Below are 24,782 nucleotides of genomic sequence, written 5' to 3'. Positions count from 1 at the left end.
CCAGGTTCCTTCAATTAAAATTTCAGACCTATGATATATCCTTATGGAAAACTGCACTTTGTTTACACTGAAAATACTATCTTTTAGAAATATTAAGGGTTGATGCTGAAAAGATGGTTTTGTCAACAAAGGGCTTGCCACACTACATCAAGACCTGAGTTTGAGCACCAGAAACCATGTGCTGCAGCTTGATTTCTATTACTAGGATAAAACATCATAACCAATTACAACTTAATACAGAAACACTTTGTCTTAAGATTAGATCATCATAAGGGAAAGTGAAGGCAGAAACTTGAAGATAGAAACCAAAGCTGCCACAAACACTGCTTAACTGTTTGTTATCCATGGCATTCTCAGCCTGCTATCTTCTACAACCGAAGACAAACTGCCAAGGTGAGGCCCCACAATATTCCTAACATTAAAAAATGTATTCACTTAATAGTGGTATAATTGTGTGAATAAACAACCTCTTTTCTTTTACATTGTATTTGAGCCCCACTCTGTGAGACAGAATTCATATCTGACACTGATAAAGTAGCCACAAACCTGATAATATATATATGTATATGTATATATGTATATATATATATGTATATATATGAATGTGTTTGCGTGTGTGTGTATTTTCACATACATTAAGAGAAAAGCAATAATTTTATTATTGTAAAGGAACATAGCAATAAAGTGAATGGCTCCTGCTAATGTACTGTTGTTATACGTGTAGATCTGTGCCATGTTCAGCCTTTCGTAAGAGAAGCTTTCTTTCAGTTGAAGGGAACTAATATAGAGTTCGGATAGTGATTGAATTTTGAGCTCTCTATCATAAGTGAGATTTTTTTATCATACCCCTTACCTAAAATGTCAGGCATCTGTATGGAAGAGGAGGCAGAAAGAATGAAAGAGCCAGAGGTAGGTGATGACTTCAAAGAAACCGTATTTTCAAAACACAATCATACAGATACACATATGAAGTCATAGGAACTCTAACAGCTTGCACAAGTTCTGCGCAAGCTCAAACCACATTAAAAAGCTAGCACTGAGAAGGAAACATATATACAAAGTCTGATCCCCAAGCAAGAAGCTGTTGGTGATTGAAACTTGCTGACAAAGTGAAAACCATTTTTCTCCAAAGGAGTATCATGGTATACCAACTTCACTCACTAGAAAGGAAAAAAAAAAAAAAACATGCCCTGGAGTGTTGGGCAGCACATTGTTGACTCTACAATTCTTTGTGTGTCTCTGTGTATACCTTGTCTTATTTTGTTTGATTGGGTATTATTTTGTCTTATTACTTTTGTGTTTTTTTTTAGTTGATTTTTGGGTAGGCTTTATATTCTTAAGAAAGGGAAAGATAGAGTTCTAGAAAAAGCATAAACACGGATTTGTAGATAGGTTTGGAGTATTTGTGTAGATTTCAATGAGAAGAAAAAATATAACCAAAATGTATTTTCTGTAATTTTATTTTTTAATTAAAGAAGTAAAACTTTAAATAAATAAATAACAAATAAGGTAGGAAAGAAATGAAGAAGACTTTGGATGGCAACCTCTAGTTTCTACAGTCACCTATACCAAAAGGAATGCACACTAAGTAAACACTAAAATTCTACAAATAACAGTGGATAATAAAAACACTACACTCACAAAAATAGAAAAAAATTAGGGTTTATCAAGTAACATGGAGAAAGTATCATTGTATTGCCATAAAAATTTACTTAAAAATATGATAGTTTAATCTTGTATGTTTTAGAAAAGTTGGAAGGCATAAAAGGTTTGACCTTTCAGGCCTTTTTTGGTTTTCGAAAAGAGTTTAATTTAAGAAACACGTCTATCTGGGTTGGGGATTTAGCTCAGTGGTAGAGTGCTTGCCTAGCAAGCGCAAGGCTCTGGGTTCGGTTCCCAACTCCCCCCCAAAAAAAAAAAGAAACACGTCTATCTGCAGCATGGTCTTTATACTGAAAGCACAAATTCTTATTTTATTCTTTTCATGGCTTTTTATCCTCATCACGGTGATTAATTTTGTTGTCAACTTGACAGGATCTAAAATCACCTAGGAGACAAACTTCAGGAAATATCTGTAATGTGGGTTCTGAATTTAATTGATTAATGGGGAAAGACTCCACCTATGTATAGGCAACATCAGCATTCACCTCTTTCTGCTTGCTGACAATAGAGGGTGGGTTACTAGCTGTGTATTATTACTTCTCCTGTGCACTGTATCATGAACTCTAATCTCAAATAAGCCATTTATTTGTTAAGTAGTCTTTTTCAGATATTTTGGCATAAGAACAGGCAAAGGGAAAAAGATATTTCATGTGTAATTTGTCATAATTCTACAGATAGGATGTTAGAAAGAAAAATGGTCCTTTGTCCTCATGTCCAATGAAGACATTGGCAAGTTGGATGCTTAGATAATCCCAATTTGGTCCTAAAAAATATTCCTTGGCCATAAGGTAAAAATTAACTTTAATCTATTTCTAGATTATATTTGATATTAAAAACTATATTGGACCCACAAATAAGTTTACATACATCTATTTCTTGCCCTTGGTTTTATCTTCTCTGTAAAGTATGGCATGGGTATGTCTGAATATATGTTTCCTCTTTATGTGGTAGAATCTTTAAATAGAAGAACCTAGCTTTATGATAACACATACTGCTCTTCATTTTTTTATCTTTATTAACTTGAGTACTTCTTATTTACATTTCGATTGTTATTCTCCTTCCCGATTTCTGGGTCCAAATCCCCCTAACCCCTCCCTGCCCCTTCTATATGGGCTTCCCCTCCCCATCCTCCCCCCAGTACCACCCTCCCCCCAACAATCACGTTCACTAGGTGTCCAGTCTTGGCAGGACCAAGGGCTTCCCCTGCCACTGGTGCTCTTACAAGGCTATTCATTGCTACCTATGAGGTTGGAGCCCAGGGTCAATTCATGTATAGTCTTTGGGTAATGGCTTAGTCCCTGAAAGCTCTGGTTGGTTGGCATTGTTGTTCATATGGGGTCTCGAGCCCTTTCAAGTTCTTCCAGTCCTTTCTAAGATTCCTTCAACAGGGGTCCTGTTCTCAGTTCAGTGGTTTGCTGCTGGCATTTGCCTATGTATTTGCTTTTTTCTGGCTGTGTCTCTCAGGAGCGATCTACATCCGGCTCCTGTCGGCCTGCACTTTTTGCTTCATCCATCTTATCTAGTTTGGTGGCTGTATATGTATGGGCCACATGTGGGGCAGGCCCTGAATGGGTGTTCCTTCTGCCCCTCTTCTAAACTTTGCCTCCCTATTCCCTGCCAAGGGTATACCTGTTCCCCTTTTAAAGAAGGAGTGAACACATACTGCTCTTATTTTGTGTGTGTGTGTGTGTGTGTGTGTGTGTGTGTGTGTGTGTGTGTTTGTGTGTGTTGTGTGTGTGAGTGTGTGTGTTTGTGTGTGTGTGTGTGTGATATACATGATAATGTCTGGGTATGTTTGGTGACAGAGGACAGAGGAAGTACCCTCTGAGGACTGCAATTGGTTCCTGGAAGTAGGCAGCCTTGAATGATTTGAAGTGGGGAGTCTGACGTTTATGTGTTCCTTTTGTTTTGCTTTTGATCCCCCCACTCCCCATGCATCTCAGGTTGGCCTCAAACCTCATAATGGAGGATGATCTTGAATCTCTGATCCTTTTGACCTGACTGACCTGTGCTGAGATAGTGGGTGTGCAGCATCACACCCTACCCATTTGATGGGAACTGAACCGAGAGTGCAGGCTGACCAGGCACTCTACTAGCTGAGCCACAGTCTTTCTGGTGACCTTAGTTAGTAAGGGTCGAAGGGCAAACTACTTAGACAACTGTTAAATAGTCTGTTTGTTCACACCATCAGACTTCTCTTTAAATTTTTAAAATTGTGTTTATGCACATGGGTCATATGCCTACACACGGTTGCATGCAGTGCCCATCGAATACCCTGGACCCGAGTACCTGCAGTTGTGAGCTGTCATGTGAGTGCTGGGAAATGAACATGGGTCCTCTGGAAGAAGAGCCAATGATCTCAACCAGGGAGCCATCCCTCTGCCCCCCTCTCCTTACCTTCTTGCAGGAGTGTTTTATACTGTCTTCTCGACACAGTCCCACAGGATAAGTACAGTAATAACTGTTTATATCACAGAAGAGAAAATAATTTCCAAATCTGCCTTAAGTGAGGCAAAGTCACCTTAGAAGACATACTTTTCCCCTTTCTTACACTTTTCATGCAAGACACATTTTCTTTTTTTTTTTTTTTTTTAATTAACTTGAGTATTTCTTATATACATTTCGAGTGTTATTCCCTTTCCCGGTTTCCAGGCAAACATCCCCTCCCCCCTCCCCTTCTTTATGGGTGTTCCCCTCCCTACCCTCCCCCCATTGCCAACCTCCCCTCAACAATAGAGTTCACTGGGAGTTCAGTCTTAGCAGGACCCAGGGCTTCCCCTTCCACTGGTGCTCTTACTAGGATATTCATTGCTACAAGACGCATTTTCTGTACACGAATCATATAAGTAGTTACAGTAATAATCGCTGCGCTTTTTCTGAAGACATCTAATAAATAAGGTTAGCATTTTACTGTTCATTGTGGCTTTGGTGCTAGGACAGTTCTTGGAGCCATATTCAAAGGAACTGTGAACTGGAGTGAAGTTGCTGTGAAGGATGTTTCTGATGATAACCTCACTATGAAATTACTGTTCTGGGGCTCCCAAGGAAAATTCAGCTGAATTAGCTAGCCTCTTGCAACAGAAAAAAACAAACAAACAAACAAAAAAATTAGAGCAAGAAGCATTTGCACAGAGGCTCCGAGGTCTTGAGGCTGCGGTGGGTCCCAAGTGTTTTAGTGTTTATTTGACATGAAGGTTACAGCCCCAAAGTGATGAGTTTACTACTTAGGATTCTCATTTCATTAGCATCATTTCATTAGAAACAGTCTTTGACAGTTTCCTTTTGGTGTCCATGCATGCGATACCTCTGTCTCTGTGTGTACCTGCATATGTGTGAGCACGTGCAGGCACACACAGACATTCATGCATGGCTCACATTTGTGTGGAGATGCATGTGTGTGCAGACCAGAGAAGAACTTTGAGTGTCATTCCTTAGTCACTATCCACCTTTTAAAAATTATGTATTTGTTCTGCGTTCGTGTGCATGGTTTGACACTGTGGTAGTCACAGCACAACTTCAGAGTCAGCTCTCTGCTAATCCCCCTTGATGGGGTCTGGGAATTGAGCTCTGGTCATCAGGCTTCTGAGGTAAGTGCCTTTAATCTGCTGAGCACTCTATCCAGCTCCCTTTCAAATCATTTCCAGGCACACCTCCCTCTGACCCAGTACTCAGCAGCTAAGCCAGGATTGATTGCTGGGTGACAAGGCTTGTAGAGTTGCCTTCCTTCTTATGGGACTACAGATCTGGGACTGACAGACACCATGACTGTTTTTGTTCAGTGTGTATTCATTCTAGGGATCAAACTCAGGTGCTTATGCTTGAATAGCAACTCCTCACACAACCATATTCCCAGCTCTTCCTTCAATTTTGCAGTTCTGGGACTTGAACACAAGTCCTCACGAAGGTTAGCTAAGTAAGTCCTTCATGAATGAGCAACACCCATAGGCACAGTAATTCTTTCATTACACCTTCCAGGTACTTGTGAAGTCAGGAACAAGGCAGAAAACACTTGCAGCAGTGGTCTTGGAAGATACAAGCCCTCAGTCTTCATTTTCTAAGCTGTAGATTGACATGGTAGTGCTTACTTTTTAGGGTTGTCATGAGAAATAACCAAGGCGATGTGTTGTTCCTGCCATGTAACAATCTTGTGGTAGAACTCCTTTATGTAAGGACTTGGTTGTTTTATTTCATTTTATTCTCTCTCTGTGTGTGCATGTATGTGTATGTATTTGTTTACATGCTACATGTGAATATGTATGTCTACGTATGGTGTGTGTGTATGTAAATAATCTATGTTTATGCTGTATATGAAATTGTGTGTCTGCATGTTCATGATGTGTATGTATGTCTGCATTTGTGCATTATGTGTGTGTTTGTACATGTTTGTATGTGATGTGTGTGTCTGTGTATGGTTTATGTGTATGATGTGTGTATATGCATGATGTGTGTGATTGTATATGTGTATAAATATGTGTGTGTGACGTGTTTGTCTGTGTATGGTATGTGTGTATGATGTGTGTATATGCATGATGTATGTGCTTGTGTGTGTCTGTATGGTGTGTTTATATGCATATGGTGTGCGCATGTTGTGTGTGAGTATGTGTGTTTGTATGGTATGTGAATACTGCATTGAGGCCACTTGTGTGTGCATGATATATATGTGGGGTGTGTGTATGGTATGTGTGTAGGACATGTATGGTATGTGGTTTTGTATGATTTATGTGTGCACGTAGCAGGGTGCACTTGCAGAGATTGGGAGAAGATCCTTCCACTACCAGTTCTCTCCTTTTACATGGGTTCCTGGAACTGAACTCAGATTTCAAGGCAAGGGATTTATTTACCTTTCGAGCCTTCTCTGGCCCTCTTTATAAGTACTTTTTAAATGCAGGGTTTTCCAAATTACTGTTTTTGGTTTTTTCCCCTTTGTTTTTCTTATCTTTTTGTAGGGGAATTCGGTAGGGAAAATTTTGTAGCTTTCTTGTTTTTTAACTTTCCCAAACAACCATATTGTTCTTCAGATATTGCCATAGGCTGAATGGGCTTCAGGACTTGTTCCATTCGATGAAGTTTTGAGCACAAGATGTGTTTTCAATTACTCCTGTGGAAGGCTCTTCTGAATACTTTGAAGACCCTGGGATTGAACTCTTGCTTTGATAGATTTTATTTTATTTTTGAGGTAGATTTTGGCACACACCAATCTCCTTTGCCTGGAAGATTCTGTGATCTCTACATAGTTTTCTTACATCTGTTATAGTAATATTAATATTAGTAACTGGAAATGATATCAGAGGAATAATATCTTTACAGTGTGAAATATTTCTGCTCTCTTCATTCCCTCCAGGATGTTCACATTGGGTGTGACAGAGTGTTCTACCTGGCATGCAAGAATGGCATGGTGCAACTGCATTACTAAAATGAACAAATGTACATTTAGTTAACATGAGATTTCTTAAACTGTCACTTCATAGAGCAAAGAGGTTATGGCCGGAAGATCTGAGTAAGGATGGGTACCGTTTTTTGTTGTTGTTTGTGTTGTTAGGGTTGTTGTTGTTGTCGTCGTCGTCGTTGCTCTGTGTGTTTTTGGTGTCAGGGGAAGGCTGTTGTGTTCTCACTGGGGAGGAGGGTGTTATCCAGAACTCAGTTAGATAGTATGTCGAACGTTTTTGTTGATGAGGAATTTCATTTGGGTTGGAAGGACCACAGGAATGGAAACTGAGTGTGAGTGGTAGGAGAGCTGGCCCTAGTCTGGGCTGCATCCTGGGAGAGGGATGGCAGCGTGGAAGTTGCTTCAGAAAAGGATGGAAACATTGTATCTGTAGCCAGGAAGCAGAGAAAAATGGGTGTTGTTTCTAAGCTTTCTTTCTTCTTTGTACGCAGTGCAAGCCTGAGCCCAGGGAATGGTGGTGTCTATATTTAGAGTGGGTCTTCCCTCCTTAATTAATCTAATCAAGATACTTTATCAGAGACATGCCTGGTGACTGTTTCCTGGGTGGTTGTAGATAGAGTCAGATTGACAGCTAATAGTATGCATCACAGCTGGTCCCTGAATGCTTTAACATGGAATGGTGTGTGTTGAGTTGGTGCAGAGGTGACAGTTGTTGAGCAAGAACTTTGGATTTAGCGGGAGCTTTTAATTTAGGGAGCTAGAGTCCACAGAAACGATACGTGTGTAATTTACCACATGTCAGTGAAGACAGAGAGGATAGAAAATAACTAGATATATGAAAATGGGTTGAAGAAAACTGCTTAGGTGTCCTTGAAGACTACATATGAAGGAGGATACACTATGCCATCGTGAAAGCATTAGGCATTCTCTTAACTCTGCAGTACAGGGGTGAATTTGGAATACCCCAAGCCCATCAGTGTCCCCATGGGAATGGGGAAAAAGTAACATACAACCAAACATTGGAGGCCAGAATCAGTGGCCTTACACCTCCAGAGAATGTGTCCTTAAGGAAGACTGAGCATTGAACTTTGTCCCCCAGGAAGGAATCACCTCATTTCTTATTTTGTTATCATTTTGGTAAGGCTGAATAGACAAATCCCTTGTTTAAAGATGTCATTCTGCTGGTTGATGTTTTACCCTTGTTGGATGATATGTTTGAGAAGCCTTTTGGTTTTCTGTCTGAACAGGAAACTGGAGAACTTTCAGCTGGGCAACTGTGACCTGATCCTCTTTGTACTGCTCCCCAACCTGTGGAGAGCTCCTCTCCTAGCTGGCAACTCTCTCTTTCTCTTTGGGGAGGTTGCGAGGCCATGACTCCTGTACAGGTTTTGGCAGTGCAACTGAGGGCTTACCTTCAGAAATGGTGTGGAGGACTCTTGGAAAACTTGTCTCTGGGAATGTGAGGGCCTTTCCCTTTGGAAGAGTCAGACATAGGGGGTCTCTAAGGAGGGGCTCTTCAGGGCCTATGAAGTGGCCTCTTAGCGATTCTGTGTGGAAGTCTGTAGCCCTTACAAGGGGTTCATGTGTGGCAGATTTCAAGCAGCTCAACTCTTCCTTAATGTACTTTGGGATCATAAACTATATTAAAAGGAAGTTTTTGTTGTTTTCTCCTCTGTTATTTGCCTCTTTTAGTGGGGATGAGGAAATTAAAAACTCGCCATCTGAAGTGAGTGCTTCGCCAAAAGGTGACACAGAAAAGACATAGAGCAAGTAAGGCACTACATGTGCAGATCTCCAGGTTAAAAGTCAGGCTCTCCCATCACAGCCTCCTCACTTCTTACCAGACCTCCTCCCCACTGCCTTCTGATCTCCACATGTAGACAGCCCTTATCATATGGAATTTCTCAAATTTAGTACCTTGGTTCTCTCGTATCTTGTGAAGTTGATTGTGGCCACCATACCAGGAGCCTCCACAGTTGGTTATTTAAGGATGGGATTATTAGTTCGGCTTTTTATCTCCTACTTGAACTTTGTTGTGACTGAAATAAAGCTTTGGCAGCCTCTGGCCCTACCCTGACTGATGATGGATGATGCATGTTCCTTGTGTACCTGAGTTGGAAACTTAGAGGTTTTGACCTTTCTGGGGAGGGTCAAGCCCCGAAGATGACACACTTGAGGACTACAGCTGCAACAAATGTAGAATGTGGGGACTGAATTCATGAACTTTGTTTTGAAAAACAAGGAAGGTAAGCAGACTCTTCCATTTAGAGAATACAGAGGATCTACAGAGTTTTTTTTTCTTGAAGCCATATTAATATCTGCATTTCTTTGTCTTATTACCCAAACCTCAAAGCTGTACTTTAGCATTAACTGTCAGAAAGTTAAAAGTAACATTTGAGATGTTCTAGAACAAGGCAGAAAAAAACACAAGGACACATTCCTTCCTTGTATTCAGTTTTGAGGTTCTTGTTGTGTCAGTTTGTCTTGTTTAGCAAAATGAAGAGGTAATGATACCAATAAGTGATTTCTTTTTATTCTTGTCATCCACCTTCTTTATAAAGCGAGTATTCGTAAGAGAAATGTCTCCCCAGTTCCCTATTAAATTGTAAAGCATATATGATCTAGTGAGAAAAGCCAACTACAGAGTCTAAGACAGTGGAGCATCCCTTAACTAATTCTTTGGTGGAAGAAGGTGGTAGTGGCAGAAAAGGTCCCTTTGAAACTCAGTAAATGAAATATCAGGGAGTAATTGCACAGTCACCCTGGTGTTAATTCAGACTCCAACTCTCATCTAGGTCTGCTTTGGCTCCCACAGTGTTTCTCTTCATTCATTGGCTGCCACTGTGATGCTACCCTACCCAACTCTGATGTCTTGGACACTCTCCTTTTTCTGTGGCCTCTGCCACCATGTCTGTCCCCAGTCACTCTCCTAAAATTCCAGTCCAGGCTGTTTCTCTCTCCTATAATTCAGGCTCTTGGGGCCTAGTTTTTTGGCTCTGTCCTGACTGCAGCATCAAACATAATGTGGTTTAGCAGGTACCCAACCCCGATGAATTAATATTCAGATGAATTAGTGAGTGGAGGCCAAAGCCAAATCAGACAACCAACAGGAGCCAAATACATTACTGGAAAACCAACATAGTGGATGCCGAAGGATGGAAGGGGTTCCACAGGGAATCATAGTCCTCGATCCCCAGGAGGCAGTGCTTGTTGGTTAGGATTTTCTTGGTGCAGGGAAATATGGACACAGCATCAAAGCACTTAGTAGGAGTGGGGACCCTTAAACACTGTGTAGAGGGCTTAGTGGAGCTGAGCCTGGGAAGGGAGATTGGGTCAGAGCAGGTGTCCAGATATGGCTTGTTTGGTAGAGTTCAGATGACTGTCTATTGCAGGGGATGAGCTGTTGGGTCTGGCTGGCTTCCACCATTAATCATTGCCTGAACGTAAGCAAGTCCCTGGGTCTCTTTCTTCATCTGCAATGTGACAAGATAATTCTCGTTGTAAAGAGATTGAAAGGGAAAGGGAGTTTGGCTGTGAAATAAGTAAGGATGCCTTTTGATCAGCTGCTTCCTGACTGAGTATTGCCTGCAGTAGGCAATGGGTGGATGCATAGATGGATGGATGCATGTCTTGCTGGATGCACGGATGTTGGATTCATGGATGGATGGATGGATGCATGGCTGGCTGACTGGATGCATGCTGGATGGATTCATAGGTGGATGGATAGATGCATGCTGGATGGTTGCTTAGATGGATGGATGGATGCATGCATAGATGGATGGATGCATGGCTTGCTGGATGCATGCTGGATGGATGCATAGATGGATAGATGGATGCATACATGGATGGATGCATGGATGTTGGATGCATGGATGCATAGATGGATGCATAGATGGATGCATGGCTTGCTGGATGCATGGCTTGCTGGATGCATGGATGGATGGATGCATAGATTGGATGGATGCATGGGTGGGTGCATGCATGGATGCTAATATGATATATGGATGTGAAAGCCGTTCAGACACAAAATAAAAACTGAGGGTATAGGAATGAGCAAGTCAATTTTGTTCCTTGTCCAGAACTCTCAAAAGAGTTTGGACTGGAGAAGCTTACAACCTTACCATTTTTAAATACACTGTTTTAATGTTATTTGTTGAGAATTTCATACATTGATATAGTATATTTCATTATATCCACTTGAATAATCCCTTGAATACAGGGAAGCCTACTCATGAGTGAGGGGCCACCACTGCAGCATGGTCCACTCACTAGGGACCATACCCCTAAAGAAACCCCACCCCTAGCAGTTCTCAAGTGACAGAATCTTCTCAGCTGCAGGCAGGGGCTTCAGTGCCCTACCACATCCATGCGGGAATGTTGAGTGCTTTGTTCTCCTGCTGGACAACAACTGCACTGAGTTTGTGAGTTCAACGACCATATCATGAAAACATGTCATTGTTTGGATCCAACTCCTTCTGACCTTTGGCTCTTAAACTCTTTCCACCTCTTTTCTTTCCAATATTCCCTGAGCCTTGAGGGAACTTGATATGGTGGGAGCTTCTGTGGCTGAGCTCTCCACAGAGAGTTCATTCTCAATACTCGGACTAGTTATGAATGTATATTAACTACCATCCACTGTATGAAGATGCTCCCCCAATGACCACCGAGAGCTGTGTTAATCTATGAGCTTGTAACTGGTATAGTTTGATAATATATATCCATTTAAGAAAATAGTAGTTATGGTTCACTCCCAGGGCTTATGAGCCTCTCTGCCATGGTTTCCTGACCAGATTTACAATGCCAGGTAAAAGTTTCCTCTTGTAGTGCAGACCTTGAATCCACCCAGAAAATGATTGGTGATCCTCATTACATTCCTGCCATTTATGGCCCACCCATGAGTACATCTTGCCAGGGCTTTTGTTATGTAGCCCTGAGTAGTCACAGTGGAGTGAGAATAGTCTGCATAGCATCTTCTAGCATCATAAAGGGTGGCTATCAGGGGTGGAAGCTTCCTGCTAAGTACTGTCCAGGCAGGTCTGTGTGATGTCTTCAAGTTCTTTGACCTACATGTGTGGTGTCATCAGCTATAGGATCTTACCATCACATTCTGATGGGTAGCCCTGAGCAATGAGAATTGACAACTCTGGTATCGACCAACAACTTGAGAGCAAGGTGTCCTACATCTAGCTCTGGACTTTCTGAGAACTTGTAGCCAATGGAAGGAGAATTACCCACCTTGTAACTTTCGTTGTAAGTTGGCAAGTAGCTTTTCATATGGCTTTTGTATTTTAATGTTCATGGACGTTTTACCTACTTGTATGTCTGTGTGAGGCTGTCAGAAATCCTGCAACTGAAGTTACAAGCAGGGGTGAGTTACCATGGGTGAGTAGGTGCTGGGAATTAAACCCAGGACCTCTGGAAGAGCAGCCTGTGCCCTTAACTGTCCGTCTCTCTGGCCCTTTATATGGCTTTTTCAAATATCTTTAGTGTTAGTTAGTTCTTCTTCATCCTCTTCCCTGCAATCCTAAAGATTTTAAACCAGTGTTTCATTTATGCATTATTTAACTATTGATCTAAATTGGTAGAAAAGATTAAGAAAAACACATGGTTTACAAAATTATATTTGTAATTTGAAGAGGGGATTCTAAAGGCGATTATGTTCAAAACCAACATGGGGAAATCCTAAAAAGGATCTGGCCTCTGCCCCCTTGTTGGAACACCTTACCTGTGTTCTGATTTTCTTCTTTTGTTTATTTCTTTGTTTAAGGGTGTCTGCAATTCCTTTTTGTCCACAGGTGAACACTTTCCAGGCCGTTCTGGCATCCGATGAATGTGATTCCTATGCCCTCTTTCTCTATCCTCCCAATGGTCTTCAGTTTTTGGAACTCACCCCAAAGAATCCTACATTGTCCAGCCGCAGCTTCCTGTTAAGGTGGGATTCTGCCAAGGGGAAGCAGATGATGTGAAGAGAAAAGCCCTGTATTTCAGCCTGACTAACAGTGAGCAGTCGGTGAAGAATCTCTACCAGTGAGTAATGTGGAGTGTGTGACTGTGGTATGCACTGGAAGGACATTTAGTAGGGACACTATCTCTACTGCCCAGAATCCATTTGATAATAACATTTAGTGGCTTCTAAGAAAGGCGCTGGTTGAAATCCAAGAGCTAAGCTGGACCTCTGGAGCTTCAGGCTGTCCAAGATTTAAAGATTCTTTCTTTTTCCTGCACTATCTGTCAGGCATAGAAACCAGAAACAGCAGTGATTATATGTTTTTGCAGAACTACTGGGGCTTGCTGTGAAAAACATTGTTCTTGGGGCTACATAAAAATATCCAGTCATAACTAACTGCCTCAGTGGATGCTTTTCTGGAGAGGAGGCATCATGATTCAGTCTTTCAAACAGGTATTGTTAAGGATTAAATTATGAGTAGTATAATGGGGCGGAGGTAGATGAGGCTTTTATTCGTCTCAGGTTTCTCCTGGCACCATCACCAGAAATCATGCTGACTGGTTTACCCACAGCGTTGCCAGAGACAAATCCATTTCTTAGACTCCCCAGTGGGTTATTCTGCTAGTGCTGCAATAGGCTATTCCGCAGGTATCTGTCCAGTTGGTGCTCCTAAGAGACTATAGACTTCAGGTGGGCTCTTTTGTCTTTGTATTTTGCAATACTAGCTTAGCTCACAGTAGTTACTTTGTGGCTTCCCATAGTTGCTTCTCAGTCAAACTAGATCATGGGCAGATAGAGTGACAGATCAAAAATTTGCCAATCACTTTATCTGCAGAGCATTGTGATAAAACCCTTGCAGATATTATCTTAATTAAAACTCTCTCAACTTATAGGCGGTAAGTATAACTATCTTCCCAGTTTTACCAATAGTCTTACCAAAATTATGAAAGGTGCTTATGTCAGAGTCAAATGGCCGAGCCATAGTCAATACAGCTCTGACGTATGGATACAGGGGTAATCTCTTATGCAGAGTATATAGGGTGTTTCTTATTTGGATTTCATGTTACCTGGTTGTGTGTATTTTGATTATTTTTATCAGTCACTCGGTTACAGCTCACTCTGCCCCTCTCCTGCAATTTTGATATTTCTGGAAAGCATCAAAGGAGACAGTGAAGAACCGGAGTGAAAGGATGACAGTGTTTGTGTGTGTGTGTGTGTGTGTGTGTGTGTGTGTGTGTGTGTGCAAGCGCGCGTGTGTCCATGTGCGTGCATGTGTGTGTGAGCACGTGTATGAAGGCCTTTATGGCTCCAGTAGGGAAACACGACTTTCTCCTCACATGCTTTTTGCACACACACACACGTACAGGCACAGACACACGGGCATACACATGCACACACACAGCAACTTCTTATGGCTATGCAGGTACCAATTCTCATTCTAATACTCTGTGATTCTTGGTCCTTCCCAGATTCTGTTGGTGTCCAGGGGCTTTGCCTTTAAAAATCATAGTATTTCAAGCACTCAGCCTTATTTCCAAGGGTTCTACATACAAGTGTTCCCTCCTGTTCTGTGATCCATACCGGGTCTTGGTCTCCATCTCACCCTAGGCTGTGTAGTCTAGACTCTAGAACAGACTTAGCAGTTGGCCTCTATCCTTTCTCCTCTAACCTCTTACCCTCTAGCTTAAACACTCTCTCTCCCCAGGTTGTACCTAGAGCCCCTTGGAAGGAGGGCTGAGTGCTTGAAATACTACAATTTTTAAGACACGGGCGTGTGCCAGAAAGGAGCAGCGTGAGACATGTCCAGAGTGATTGACAGATTTGGTGTGCCTCACACTTAATAAAATGAGACAAACTACAGATAATGGAATAACATAAAATGCAAGTCAGAATTATCCTACCACTACTCTGAGTGACAACTCTGCTACCTCCCCTTTCAGCGTGGGCTTTGCCTCCCATTCAGTGTTTCCATACTTAACACTGTCTCCTACGCTTCTTTCCTCCAGAATCTGTCAGTATCGTTGTCTTACGGGTTGAAACTGCATCACACATGCCCAGCATTGAGGACAACATTTGTAAACGAAAGTAGCTCAGGATCATGGTCCTAGCTCCCTCTGGATGCTTTGCTGTACCCCTCCAAGTAGAAGAACATTTTCCTAGTCCTGGAATCTCTTCCTCCAACAGAGGTCATACATTATTCATGTTTGCAGGCCTCTTCTGAAACATATGCATATTCAGGAAGGGAAGAGAGTAGTTCCTGGAAAGGGATTAGTCACAGGCAGGCCAGCATGTCTGTTCTGTTTTGTGATACAGTTTTTCTCTCTAGGAGACAAATTCTATCTGTGAGCATTCATAAACGACCTCAGTGTGGAGGGTAAATTAACTGTTTAGATTCCCACCAGGCACTGTGGCAAATGCCAGGATATTGATTTATGTCTCATTAGAAGGCATTTATTTAGATCCACTCTTGCATGGTTTGTATTTCCTTACTCTTTGAAGCTTTGAAGCTGTCCACTTCCAAACTCAAGATGTTTCCCAGCTGCAATACCCAGCTGTGGGATGGGCTGGGGCTCCAGGGTCTCTTCTTACTGATTGGGTTCAGTTTTTAAAATTACATTACTGTGTGGGAGTTGGGGGTTGGAGGCAGCTGGTGGGGAGGTGTCTGGGTCGGAATCCAGTTTGTCAGAGTTTGTGCTCTCCCCCTACCTCATGGATTCTGGGTATAGCTCTAAGCTCTCTAGGTAAGTGGCTTTCCCTGCTAAGTCATTTTTTCAGCCTGGAGTTTTGTCTTCTGTGGTGTGTTTTATTTGCAACCCTAATTTCTATAAGCACCAACTGAGGGCAAGAGTTGAAGCTCTGCTGATAGAACATTGCCTTGCAGACACAAAGCCCAGAGTTTTGACCTTGGTGTCACACAAACAAGGTTTATTATCACTCCTGGTATCCCAGTGTTTGGGAGGTGGAGGCAGGAGGAATAGAAGCTCAAGGTTATCATCAGCTACATGAGACTGTGTCTCAAAAAATGAAAAGAAACCTTAGCAATTGAATACAACAAATCTCAGAAGGGACGAACACTGACCTGATTGGAGAGGAGAGGGTTTATTTGGTTTACTGTCTTGGGTCACACAGTGCATTAGGGGAGCCAAGGCAGGAACTAAAGCAAGACAGGAACCTAGAAGGAGGTAGGAACTGGAGCAGAAGCCATGGAGGAACATTATTATTGGCTTGGTTCCTCTGTCTTACTCAGCCTGATTTCTTACAACCAGAGATGGTACCCTAGGGTAGTATCACCCATAGTGAACTGCTCTTCCTCCCACCAATCATTAACCAAGAAGACGCCCCTCCCCCAGACTTGCCTTCAGGCCTGTGTGATTGAGGCAATCTCTTCTCAGGTCTGCATCAGGTACTGTCCAGCCAGTACAGCAGAGTATCATGAATACACTTGGGTACAGGTAGTGGCTAGTGGACAGTGCACAGAATGAGAGAGAGATAGAGAACTGAAGAAAACCTCAACTCTCTTCATTATTGCAGTAGAAACCTAGACTAGAATGATGAATACTTTCCCCAGTGAACAAAGATCTCATTATATGATTCAGGGAATCTTAATACCTCTTTTTAGCCATTCTCTGTTATTCTTGATTGTTGACATTTGAGGAAATAACATAGTCTGGGATAATTTGAGTTTTGGTATTTTGTGCAATGTCGGCGCCAGCACCAACACAGAACCGAGAATCGGGCTAAAGCCTACCGGATGAAAGAAACACACATACACACACATAGATTATTGTGTCAAGCCAGGAGAGGAAGAGAGGGAGAGGGAGAGAGAGAGAGAGAGAGAGAGAGAGAGAGGAAGAGCGGAAGGAAGAGTGAGAGTGAGGAAGAAGAGTGAGAGTGAGGAAGAAGAGTGAGAGTGAGGAAGAAGAGTGAGAGACTCCTGTAGCTTTATTCACCACGTATATACCCAAGTCTCCAGGTAGAAAATAACTGGGAAGCACAGTGGGAAACCCTAGCTCCTGACTACCTGGCTCTTGACTTTGGTAACAAAAGACCTACTAGGAGACCTGAATTAATTAGGGAGAAATCCCAGAAGACCAGCCTAAATCTCAAGGATAAAGGCTGAGGAAGTAAAAGGCAGAAGTAAATTGACCACCACCCAGGTGTGGTCCAGGTGTGTCCGTTCCACATGCATCAGCCGGGCTCAGCAGAGGTCATGCAGTGGAGACACTGGGTGTTTACTACTTGGTCTTTTCTTCCTGTGCCATAAATACATGGGAGAGGCCTCTGTCCAACAATCCCATGACTTCTTAACTGTGGCCATGCAGTTACAAAGCGGTCTGGCCCAAATCCAATATGGCACTACATCTCCCCCGTTACTCTTTTATAAAAGACCATTGGTGGAAGTAGTGGTCTGAGAGAGATCAGACACGCCTCACAGAGTGCCCAGCTCGGCCATGGCGAGCCACTCTTGCAGTTAGGACAGCACCCCAATGGCTAGGAATGAACTTCTGCTGTAACACACCATTCTGCACTATAAGTGTGTGTTTACTGGGGGAGAAATCTGGTTCTGCTGGGACATTTTCTGCAGGTTCAGGAGTTGTTTAGAGAAATAGTTCAGGAGGGAAGAAAACACTTTGTGTTTAACAGAGTATAGAGTAATAGTTAGGGTAGGACCGTTGTTGTCAAGTTTGAATCTTGGCCATGCTAAGGCAACTTATTTCAACCTCAGGTCTCTGATTTTCATTTATAAACGTATTGCCAGGATTTGTTATTAGTATATGTTATGTTTTGAGTGCCTGCATTAGTCTGTTCCTCAGAAGACAATTAAGACCATCATTATTAATCTTTAGAGGATTTAAAACATAGCAAACTAGAGGATGGGGGGGGTGAACAGCTGGGCTGGAAAACAGAGAAACTGAAAACAGAAAGTCTCATTAAAAAGCTTTTGCCTCCTGTCTCCTTTTCTGCTTAATGAAGTTTGATGAGCATTTGTTTTTGTTAAAGCCAAAGGCATGGATTTCTTTTAAAAGTTCTAGAACTTTCAAATTCTTCTAACAATCTCCTAAAATATTCAGTGTGAGTTCTTTCTATCTAAAGAGATTTAAAGGCACGAATCAAAAGTTTCCTCAAAGGGATTTTGTGTGACAGATGTGTTTTTGAGTGGCCTTTTGTTGGGGGTTGTATTTTCCTGGCCCAGGAAGAGCACACAGTTATTGGAAAGTGGGTGTATGTACAGTTGTCTGAAAACTGAGGAGTGGGCTATGGCCCAGCACAAAACTGTAAACTGATCTAAAACCTTCAGAGAGTTTTCTTTTGCAATCGGTCATGGTTCTTGAAGTGTGAACTTTGTAGATGATAATGTGTCACAGTGTCAAAGGTTGTACGTGGCTGTTTAAGAGCTCAGAAAGGCATGAAATGGAACCAGTCACTGGGAACTGAGGGTAACAGCATAACCCAGGAGGGACATGATCTGTGGTATTTAATCAGCTGCCAAATGTTTCAATGCTGACATCTAAATGCTAGAATGTTTATGAAAAGGACATTCAGGGGGAGATTGTCCAACTGGAAGCTTTTAAGTCTTAGAGGAGAAAAATACTTTTAAATTTTATTTAAAAAAATATTTATGTGTGTTCATGTACAAGTTCATGTGTGGGAAAGCCTAGCCCTTAAGAAAGAATGTTTGGTGAGCTGTGTGAAGCATAGAAACATGTAATTGTTATTATTTATGTTCAGAGGAAACACTGCTGTCCCGGAGGTTTATCCAGCAGCTGTGGGCTTACTCTGGGCAGCTGTTGACATGGGGCTGAGACCTTCTAGTACCAGCTCAAGGTAGGAAATGCACAGCTTCTGGTAGTGGATGGACTTGAGTTCCCCCGCAGCTCTGTTGTGTAGTTTGAAGAGAGATGCTGTTTGAACCTTATTTTCTGAATAGAGAGCACCCTTCTCAGTAAGTTTTAACTTCCCCTTTAAGCATATAGGATTTGGTTTGCTGAGTCAGGGAATTAGGATTTTGTTAAAGGCTCAGAAAATTTCTCTTCTTTTTAGTATTGTTTTCATTAGGGTGTGTGTGTGTGTGTGTGTGTGTGTGTGTGTGTGTGTGTGTGTTTGTGTGTGTGTCTGTGCATACCTGCCTGCCTGCCTGCCTGTGCATATGTATATGTGTTGTATCTGCCCCATAGGAATAGGAATAGGAGAGGTGCTCTGAAGTGGCCCCAGGACAGCTTATGCAGCATGATGGTATAGACAGGTTCCATGCTGCCACCCTGAGCAGTGTTTCTTTGTCCTGAGAGCTGGCTGCAGCCCTGCTCATATTGGGAGCTTTCAATTCCAGGCTGCAGTAGGTTTTTGGTTGTCTCAGCAGAGAGTATCTGCATTCTCACCGCCAGGGAGTAGAACTCCATTTGCAGAGAGAGAGATTCATGGGGAAAGACTGCAGCACATTTGTTAGTCTCAGTAGACTGAGCAGCTGTGAACTTTCCCTTCACTAAGGCCATCCCTAACTCAAGCCTCGGGAACTGTTCCCTACAGCTTTTACTCTGGACTGAGCTCACCCTCCCTGTTGCCTGCCCTGATCCTCAGATTCCACCTGGTTCCAGGCAGCTACACAAACAGACCAGTTTTTTTAGTCTGGGGCAGGGATTTGTTGCAGCTTTCAACCTGGAGTAGCAAGCATTGCTGAGGTGCTGGGGTCCTCACAGCTGGGAGAACTGAAGTAGAGGAGGAAGGTGCGGCCCAAGGTCGCAAGCTCTGGGCCAGGGTGTGGTGGTCCCTCAGTTAGCCATTTCTGAGCACCATCTCCACTGCTGTTTCTCACCCCCTGGCTTCTGATACTCGCAGGCTGCTTCTGACATTCCCATAGCAATGCAGGATGGGGAGGGTTCTGTGGGCAACAAGTAGACACACCACCCAATCTGGATCAGGCGACCCAAGGGTGTGTGTTAGCCCCGCCTCTGCCCTCTCCCCCATGTCCCACCGGCAGACTGCTGCCAAGCTGTTCAAGTGGTTCTAGCTGTTGGTGGGGTCCTGCAGCTGTGATAGGCTCCTCCTCTCCGGCCCCTCCTCCCCACCCACCTCTCTTTAATCCTACTTCAGAAGTCCCCATGGTCTCCAACAGTCTTGATAAAACCCTGTGAATTTGAAAAGTGAATTAATTTCAACATACAATGAAAAAGATATATATTACTATTTCCTAAAAGGAGGAATGGGGGCATAGTCAGAAAATGCTGGACCAAGCAAGACTGATAAGGCAGCATGTAAACATCAAGTCCCCTAGGTCAGACTTCCCACCTGTGGGTCATGGCCCATTTACAGGGGCTCCCTAAGACCATCTGTAAACATATATTTACATTATGATTCATGACAGTAGCAAAATTACAGTTATGAAGTAGCAACAAAGATAATTTTATGGTTGGGGTTCACCACAACACAAGAAATTGTATTGAAGGGTCACAGAATTAGAAAGGTTGATAACCAGGGCTCTAGCTTAATATCTGATATCAGAGGCTTAGATGGCGCCATCCCTCCATCTTTCTGCTTGTAAAATATATCTCTTCCAGGCTGGTTCTATCCCATGTAAGCAACTCTCCCTGGCAGAAATCACAGCTTTGGCGCTTCCAACACCTTGGAGTCTGTACAAGTATCCCAGGCTTCACTTCATCTCTCAGGGTCTTCATGCAGGAACTCAGGATTAGGGTTGGCCCTGAGGTCCTTTGGGGTGCATGCTTGTGTTTTCCTAGAGAAAGATCTGTTTTTTCTTGCTTGAGAAAGGGTACATACATAGCAGAGAACATTTTTAGATTTGTCAAAGAAGGTCAGGAAAGGGCCATAATTGTCAGTCCAGAAAGGGTATCACCAAGTTACCCCTTTGTATTGGTTGCCTCTACTACCAGCTCTATCTACTCTTCCTGGGTCTAGTCTCTGGAATGAATGAGTAGTTTGCTGTGTGGGTTGGTGAAGATATCTGGAAATTTTAATTTTTATATAGTTTTAGCTATGAACTCCCTGTCTGAAGACTTATCTGCTGTGGTGATTTGAATAGGAATGACCGCCATAGGCTCATATGCTTGAATGCTTGTCGTATAAGGAGTGGCACTATTAGGAGGTGGGGCCTTGTTGGAGTATGTGTGGCCATGTTGGAGGAAGTGGGTCACTGGGAAAGTGGGCTGTGAGATCTTTATATTCAAGCTGTGACCAGTGTTGACACAGTCTCCTGCTCCTGCCTTCAGATGAAGATGTAGAACTCTCAGCCCCTTCTCCAGCACGATGCCTCCCTGAATGCTGCTGTGCTTCCCGCCATGGTGATAATGGACTAAATTCCTGAGAGTGTAAGCCAGCCCAATGTCAGTTTTCCTTATCAAAGTTGACTCAGTAACATTGTTTCTTCACAGCAATAAAATTGTAAGACACCTATTCACCTACTTTTTTTTGCCCAGTGAGAATGTTCCATCTGTTTCTGGCCCCCAATTATTTATTTATTTATTTAATTTTATTTTCCTTTTTTTTACACCAAATAATTTCTTTCTGAGTTTTCATTTACCCAATCTAGATTTATTCCTTTCTGATCATTTTAGCACTTGTCTTTCTTTATTGAGTATTACTACCCAAATTTTTCTTAATTTTGAGTCTTCTTAATGCTCATAGTTGTGTATGTTTGCCGCCAATTGACAGCAAATTGCTGTCAATATGTATGTCAGTGTCATTTTTTGAACCCATGCAGTTGACTGATACATATTTGTCATTTGAGATCTCTTCATATATCACTGTGCTTGATTGCCTGGTTGTCTTCATACTGGTTTAGATGAATTCACCTTGTTTCTCTGGGTCCATGGCTAATTAATTAATTAATTAATTAATCAATTAACATGAGTACACTGTAGCTGTCTTCAGACACATCAGGATAGGGCATCAGATCCCATTACAGATGGTTGTGAGCTACCATGAGGTTGTTGGGAATTGAACTCAGGACCTCTTACCCACTGAGCTATCTCTCCTGCCCAGGTCCATGCCTCTTAAGGTATGTGCACTATTAGCCCTCTTTAGTACTTACTATAGTTCCTTGTTATATACACATAAGGTATAGTTACATTTTCATTACTGTATTAATTGTACTGTTGTTGTCTCTGTGATGACTGAATCTAACTATTTTATTTATTCGTTGAGTTAAAGTTAAGTACTAATCAATCAAGATATTTGCTTAATGAGAGCAGATCATACTGTTTATAATTACAAGTTTTGCTGGTAAAGTGTTACTTCAGAGTGGATCCTGGTACAGCTTTTAGAGTTAGCCTATAGAAAATGCACAAATTTTCTTCAACATACCTTGGCAAATTTAATTTCTTAGACTTTGGTCATACATACTCTGAAAAGCTAAGAATGTTAAAAACAAAATCACTGCTTTTTATATTCACTACTTAAGAAACTCTTCAATTCTCTATAGCACCTTATGTGGGAAAAAGCGAAGGAGGAACCGATTGCAGTGTTACTTTTTTAATTCTTATATTTGGTCTGAAGTTTCTTTTATCTTTGTTTCCTTCTGGTGTTTGTTTTAGGACATTAAGGTCCTTTTGCGTTCTTTCACTAGTAGTGAGGGGCTGACTGTACAAAGACCCTTGGCTTTTGTGTTTTGAGCCCTTTAGGTCTTTTGACTGTCCTGTATAGCCTTCAGTCTGTGTATTGATCTTACACAGCCTGCAGTGTAAGCAGTTGAGAGAGCTGGGCTTGCTGCCTGTGTCCTGCGCCCTGTTTAGAAGTGGAGGGATGTCAGAAATCAAAGTGTGCATGGGAAGGTTGACTTGGAAGAGAGATGCCTAGACCAGCCCATTGTTATCTGTGAGAAAGCTTTGGAAAGATACCTGCTGTGTTTTCAGTTGTTAATTTTCAGTTGTGAAGGCCTCATCTCAGGCAACCTTGACTTCCTGTCCTTTTTTTTCTCACACTTAAGGAACCCCAACTGTGTTGTGGCATTGGCACCACCTTGTGTCCTAGATCAGGGCTGGTGTGGTACCTCTGGTTGCCTAGGTTTGCTTGGGGCTTGGGCAGGGAGCATCTCAGTTAGCTCTCTATACACCCTTTAGACTCATGCTTAATTTCCACCCTGAAGCAGCTTTAGAGTGAAGCCCTAGTTGTTAATATTCAGTGGATGGGGGTGGATTTCCTATCGGGTTACTTCGGTTCTAAGCCTGACATGGGTTTGTCAATTTGTTACTTAAATTTCCAACCCTAACAGCCCATGTAAAAGACACACACAATCCAAATATTTTAATAATAAGTTATATTCCTAGATTGGGCATATCTAATACAATACTAACTTATTTCCCAATTCTAAGACCCCTTATTACTTCTGGTTTCTCCCAGCCACATGATTCTGGTGCATAGTGGCTTCCTTCTCTCCTCTTCCTTCATTCTTTTTCTCCTTCTACCTGCCACCCCCTCCTGAGCCTCCAGTCCCACCTTTCCTATCCACTACCCAATCATAGGCTCTAACCTTTTATTGACCTATTAAAGTGGAGAGAAGGTTCACATAGCATCACCTAAGTACATGATGCTCTGCTTGTGCGGTGGGAGCAACCTCTCTTGAGGAACCAATATGAACAATAATATACAAGCAGCGTCAAGCCAAACCACTACAGTTTACTCATAAGATCACAGTTTTTAGTAAAAAGTCCAATAATGTTAGTTGTTTAAATGTGTGTCTTACTATATTTCTTACACAGCTGTTTTCCAAATGTGGGTTTGTCTGGTGTTCTGTACCAGCATAGAGTATTCATAGTTAACAGTGTATTTTCTTGCCACCAATACATGAATTTTTGTTGAATATGCTAAAGAGTCATAATGGTTTTACACAGGAGAGCTAATTGTCAGAATTTTGTTTTGTTTTTGAGTCAGGGTTTTCTGTATAGCCCTGGCTGTCCTGGAACTCACTTTGTAGACCAGGCTGCCTTCAGACTTACAGAGATGTGCCTGCCCTCTGTCTCTGAATGATAGCGTTTAAGTCCTGTGCCCAGCTTGATATTTTTCTTTGTCATTCTCTCTCTCTCCCTCTCTCTCTCTCTCTCTCTCTCTCTCTCTCTCTCTCTCTCTCTCTCTCTCTCTCTCTCTTTTTGCCCCAGGCAATGGATTTTATTTGGTCACAGGGTCACAGGCCAGGTATGGCCCCAGCCTTATTTGACCTTCTTCTTTGGGGCTCAGGTTGTTGGAGTGGCCGAACTTCTTGTAGCAGTTGACTACACTGTGTGCAGGCATGAGTAGTAGTTGTGGCAGATCATCTTGTCACAATTGTAATTCTGGACAAGGTGATAAAGGGATGACTCGATGATGCCACTGTGCAGAAGCAGCACCACGTGCAAGGTGGACTCTTGCTGGATGTTGTAGTTGGACAGGGTGTGGCCATCCTCCAACTGTTTGCCAGCGAATATCAGCTCTGCTGGTCGGTGGGATGCCTTCTCTGTCTTGGATCATTATTGATGGTGTCACTGGGCTCAATCTCAAGAGTAATGGTCTTGCCCATTAGGGTCTTCATGAAGATCTTCATGGTGGCATCTGCTACTTTGCCACCTTGTTGAAGAGAAAGAGTGGTTTGGGGTTTTTGGCTTTTTTTGTTTGTTTGTTTTGTTTTTTCTTTTAATACTTAGATCATTTAGTTGACTTCTCGGTGTTTGTTGAGGGCTACTATAATTTGCATTTTAAATATATTTACATGGATCTTCAGTGCTTGCTCTGTCCTTTATCCTAACAGGCAGGTGTCCTTTGATTTGGGACTGAATAGACTTTTTTTTAATTGTTTCCAGTCTG

General features: G+C 42.3%; 1 pseudogene; it reads right to left on the bottom strand.

The window, feature by feature from the left end:
• The window catches only part of LOC148006609 (uncharacterized), a 2,902,548-nt pseudogene extending 2,878,026 nt beyond the window's left edge, over nucleotides 1-24,522 (bottom strand).
• Between the last annotated feature and the right edge of the window lie 260 nt (nucleotides 24,523-24,782).

This window comes from Rattus norvegicus, chromosome 2 (genome assembly GCF_021556685.1).
Source record: "Rattus norvegicus strain SHRSP/BbbUtx chromosome 2, alternate assembly SHRSP_T2T, whole genome shotgun sequence".
Lineage (NCBI taxonomy): Eukaryota > Metazoa > Chordata > Mammalia > Rodentia > Muridae > Rattus > Rattus norvegicus.
Note: the sequence above shows the minus strand (reverse complement) of the source record. Positions and strands in the feature narration are given on the sequence as shown.